A 6,015-nucleotide genomic window follows, 5' to 3' on the forward strand; every position below is an offset into this window, starting at 1 on the left:
CTTGCCTTGAGAACCCCATGAACAGTATGAAAAGGCAAAATAATAGGATGCTGAAACAGGAACTCCCCAGGTCAGTAGGTGCCCAATATGCTACTGGAGATCAGTGGGGAAATAACTCCAGAAAGAATGAAGGGAAGGAGCCAAAGCAAAAACAATACCCAGCTGTGGATGTGACTGGTGATAGAAGCAATATTGCATAGGAACCTGAAATGTCAGGTCCATGAATCAAGGCAAATTGGAAGTGGTCAAACAAGAGATGAATGTCAACATTTTAGGAATCAGCAAACTAAAATGGACTGGAATGGGTGAATTTAACTCAGATGACCATTATATTACTACTGCGGGCAGGAATCCCTCAGAAGAAATGGAGTAGCCATCATGGTCAACAAAAGAGTCCGAAATGCAGTACTTGGATGCAATCTCAAAAACGACAGAATGATCTCTGTTCGTTTCCAAGGCAAAGCATTCAATATCACAGTAATCCAAGTCTATGCCCCAACCAGCAACGCTGAAGAAGCTGAAGTTGAACGGTTCTATGAAGACCTACAAGACCTTTTAGAACTAACACCCAAAAAAGATGTCCTTTTCATTATAGGGGACTGGAATGCAAAAGTAGGAAGTCAAGAAACACCGGGAGTAACAGGCAAATTTGGCCTTGGAATACGGAATGAAGCAAGGCAAAGACTAACAGAGTTTTGCCAAGAGAACGCACTGGTCATAGCAAACACCGTCTTCCAACAACACAGAGAAGACTCTACACATGGACATCACCAGATGGTCAACACCGAAATCAGATAGATTATATTCTTTGCAGCCAAAGATGGAGAAGCTCTATACAGTCAACAAAAACAAGATCAGGAGCTGACTGTGGCTCAGATCATGAACTCCTTATTGCCAAATTCAGACTGAAATTGAAGAAAGTAGGGAAAACCACAAATCCCTTATGATTATACAGTGGAAGTAAGAAATAGATTTAAGGGCCTAGATCTGATAGAGTGCCTGATGAACTATGGAATGAGGTTTGTGACATTGTACAGGAGATAGGGATCAAGACCATCCCCATGGAAAAGAAATGCAAAAAAGCAAAATGGCTGTCTGGGGAGCCCTTACAAATAGCTGTGAAAAGAAGAGAAGCGAAAAGCAAAGGAGAAAAGGAAAGATATAAACATCTGAATGCAAAGTTCCAAAGAATAGCAAGAAGAGATAAGAAAGCCTCCTCAGTGATCAATGCAAAGAAATAGAGGAAAACAGAATGGGAAAGACTAGAGATCTCTTCAAGAAAATTAGAGATACCAAGGGAACATTTCATGCAAAGATGAGCTGATAAAGGACAGAAATGGTGTGGACCTAACAGAAGCAGAAGATATTAAGAAGAGGTGGCAAGAATACACAGAAGAACTGTACAAAAAAGATCTTCATGACCCAGATAATCACGATGGTGTGATCAGTGACCTAGAGCCAGACATCCTGGAATGTGAAGTCAAGTGGGCCTTAGAAAGCATCACTACGAACAAAGCTAGTGGAGATGATGGAACTCCAGTTGAGCTATTTCAAATCCTGAAAGATGATGCTGTGAAAGTGCTGCACTCACTATGCCAGCAAATTTGGAAAACTCAGCAGTGGCTACAGGACTGGAAAAGGTCAGTTTTCATTCCAATCCCAAAGAAAGGCAATGCCAAAGAATGCTCAAACTACTGCACAATTGCACTCATCTCACACACTAGTAAAGTAATGCTCAAAATTCTCCAAGCCAGGCTTCAGCAATATGTGAACTGTGAACTTCCTGATGTTCAAGCTGGTTTTAGGAAAGGCAGAGGAACCAGAGACCAAATTGCCAACATCCGCTGGATCATTGTAAAAGCAAGAGAGTTCCAGAAAAACATCTATTTCTTCTTTATTGACTATGCCAAAGCCTTTGACTGTGTGGATCACAATAAACTGGAAAATTCTGAAAGAGATGGGAATACCAGACCACCTGACCTGCCTCTTGAGAAATTTGTATGCAGGTCAGGAAGCAACAGTTAGAACTGGACATGGAACAACAGACTGGTTCCAAATAGGAAGAGGAGTACGTCAAGGCTGTATATTGTCCCCCTGCTTATTTAACTTATATGCAGAGTACATCATGAGAAATGCTGGACTGGAAGAAACACAAGCTGGAATCAAGATTGCCTTGAGAAATATCAATAACCTCAGATATGCAGGTGACACCACCCTTATGGCAGAAAGGGAAGAGGAACTAAAAAGCCTCTTGATGAAAGTGAAAGTGGAGAGTGAAAAAGTTGACTTAAAGCTCAACATTCAGAAAACGAAGATCATGGCATCTGTTCCCATCACTTCATGACAAGTAGATGGGGAAGCATTGGAAACAGTGTCAGACTTTATTTTTCTGGGCTCCAAAATCACTGCAGATGGTGACTGCAGCCATGAAATTAAAAGACGCTTACTCCTTGGAAGGAAAGTTATGACCAACCTAGATGGCATATTCAAAAGCAGAGACATTACTTTGCCAACAAAGATCCGTCTAGTCAAGGCTATGGTTTTTCCAGTGGTCATGTATGGATGTGAGAGTTGGACTGTGAAGAAGGCTGAGCGCCAAAGAATTGATGCTTTTGAACTGTGGTGTTGAAGAAGACTCTTGACAGTCCCTTGGACTGCAAGAAGATCCAACCAGTCCATTCTGAAGGAGATCAGCCCTGGGATTTCTTTGGAAGGACTGATGCTAAAGCTGAAACTCCAGTACTTTGGCCACCTCATGCGAAAAGTTGACTCATGCTGGGAGGGATTGGGGGCAGGAGGAGAAGGGGACGACAGAGGATGAGATGGCTGGATGGCATCACTGACTTGATGGACCTGAGTCTGAGTGAACTCCGGGAGTTGGTGATGGACAGGGAGGCCTGGCGTGCTGCGATTCATGGGGTCGCAAAGAGTCGGATACGACTGAGTGACTGAACTGAACTGAACTGAACTGAATGTCTCTGCTTTTTAATACGCTGACCAGGTTTGTCATAGCTTTTCTTCCAAGGAGCAAGTGTCTCTTAATTTCATGGCTGCATTCACTATCTGCAGTGATTTTGGACCCCAAGAAAATAAAGTCTGTCACTGTTTCCATTGTTTCCCCACATATTTGCATGAAGTGATGTACCAAATGCCATGATCTTAGTTTTTTGAATGTTGAGTTTTAAGCCAGCTTTTTCACTCTCCTCTTTCACTTTCATCAAGAAGCTCTTTAGTTCCTCTTCGCTTTCTGCCATTAGGGTGGAGACATATGCTGAGAACTAATTTGTCCCAGTCATAAAGCTAGTGAGAGAAGCAGACATCCTGGCTCCAGAGTCTGTGAGATTAACTCCTAAGCTGCAAGCTATTTGTCTACAAGGGGTTGTTGTGAGGGTTAAATGAGATAAACTAAGAGGTGCCTGGCACATGCTCATAGCCCAGAACCAAAATGAGAAAGTTATTTTATGGAAGTGCTTTGATATACAGGTTTTTATCCCAAGGGCCACTGGGAGGCAGTATTGCCATTCAGTTGGTTTCCTCTTGTGTTTTCATCGTTGTACTTGCAAAACCCCTTTGTCCTTCAAGTCTTACACTGTCTACCATCTTTACATTTACTGCTTATGTCTACTGTCAACCTCTTTGGGTAATCTGTCAGCCCTCCATCACTCTCTTCAAGTTCTTTGCAGACTTGGATACCTACTTCATGGACTTTCAGTCCAGCTTTTACTGTTATTCTGGATGTTTTTAACATGATGATCTGTTTGGGAAAAATATGGTTCATCCAGTCATTTTTAAACTAATTCATTTATCCCACAGTTAATAAAAATTTGTGTTGGACATTTAGCTAGGCTCTGGGGAGAAAAATGACATGGTTTCTGCTTCCAAGAAAGTTATAGTCTAATAGGGGCAATTGATACAAATCAAAAAGTAGAATAAAATATTATAGATGAATTTTTAATCCAGTTGTCTATTGGTGTCAGTATTTTTTTTAAAAGACTTGGGCAAGATTGGTACAGGAAGGAAGGGCTCAAAAACTTAAATGGCATGGTGTTTCCAGGAAACTGCCAGTAATAGTTCCATATGGTCAGAACTCAGACTTCAAGGGAAGGCACAGTAAGAGATGAGACCAAGAGGCAAGCTATGGCCAGAGCATTGTGTGCCAAGCTAAAGAGTGTGGAACTGAAAGTCATTTGTCCATTTTAATTCAGTTTTGGTTAAAATTAAAATGAAATATTGATCATATCTGATTCGATCATATCTGTACCGAAGCCTTGGGAATGAATAATATTGTTGAAACAAGTTGAAAATTTGAATTACCCTGTGCTAGTTATTTTCCTCCTCAATAAAATAAGAGAAGATAAGAAAATCTGTTATGTTCACAGAAGAGCATCATAAACGAGGTGAGACTGTCTAGGTGGAGCCAAGATCATATCTCAATTTATGATAACTTTTATCACTTGTCATCAACTACTGAAAGTAATAAAGAGTACCCTCATTTTTTTAATAACAAAGTTTTAGTTAAATCTCACAGGAATGATTCTTTTAACCACAAAGCAAATGATGACTTCAAAGCTGATAAAATGTGTTGTAGGACTTTGCAATTGTTTTTTAACCTGTTTGATGGATATAATATATGAAATAGAATTTTTTCACTTAAGCTGTAAATGAACCCACAATATTTAAAAAATTTTTTCTTAATTTTATTTTTTTCACCAAAAACATTTTGTATTGGGGTATAGCCAATTAACAATGTTGTGATAGTTTCAGGTGAACAGTGAAGGGACTCAGACATTCATATACCTATACATGTATCCATTTTCCCACAAACCCACCTCCCATCCAGGCTGGCACATAACACTGAGCAGAGTTCCATGTTCTATACAATAGCAAACCCACCAGATTTTTGATGAGTAACCTGCCAATATACCTACTGAATAGATTTTCTTGTTAATTATAAAGTTATATACATTTGGGGTCTAGCTTACTCCTTGCAGACTGCTTAAAATAAAGGATGACAGATTCAAATCAAAACACAGCATCAAACTTTGTTCCTCCCTAGGAATTTGTATTTGTCTGAAGACTGTGGGGACTCTTGGAAGGCTTTTAAGCAGGGAAGAAACATAATCAGAACTGTGTTTTAGAAATAAACTCTGGGGACTTCTATGATGGTGCAGTGGGTAAGAATCTGCCTGCCAATGTAGGGGACAGGGTTAGATCCCTGGTTTGAGAAAATTCCACATGTCATGGAGCAACTAAGCCTGAACGGTACAACTACTACCGAAGCCTGTGCACTCTAGGGCCCGTGAACCGCAACAAGAGAAGTCATCGCAATGAGATGCCTGCACACCACAAGAATCAGAGAAAGAACCACCTCAACCAGAGAAAACCTGCACAAAGCAATGAAGACCCAGGGCAGCAGAAAATAAATAAATAAAATTTTAAAAAAGAAAGAAATAACCTCTCAGTTCAGTTCAGTTCAGTTGCTCGATTGTGTCCGACTCTTTGTGACTCCATGGACTGCAGCATGCCCGGCTTCCCTGTCCATCACCAACTCCTGGAGCCTACTCAAACTCATGTCCATTGAGTCAGTGATGCCATCCAGCCATCTCATCCTCTGTCATCCCCTTCTCCCGCCTTCAATTTTTCCCAGCATCAGGGTCTTTTCAAATGAGTCAGTTCTTTGCATCAGGTAGCCAAAGTATTGGAGCTTCAGGTGCAGCATCAGTCCTTCCAATGAATATTCAGGACTGATTTCCTTTAGGATGGACTGGTTGGATCTCCTTGCTATCCAAGGGAGTCTCAAGAGTCTTCAACATCATAGTTCAAAAGCATCAATTCTTTGGTGCTCATTTTTCTTTATAGTCCAACTCTCATATCCATACATGACTACTGGAAAAACCATAGTCTTGACTAGATGGACTTTTGTTGGCAAAGTAATGTCTCTCTCTGCTTTTTAATATGCTATCTAGGTTGGTCATAACTTTTCTTCCAAGGAGCAAGCGTCTTGTGATTTCATGG

This window comes from Bubalus kerabau, chromosome 1, assembly GCF_029407905.1.
Source record: "Bubalus kerabau isolate K-KA32 ecotype Philippines breed swamp buffalo chromosome 1, PCC_UOA_SB_1v2, whole genome shotgun sequence".
Lineage (NCBI taxonomy): Eukaryota > Metazoa > Chordata > Mammalia > Artiodactyla > Bovidae > Bubalus > Bubalus kerabau.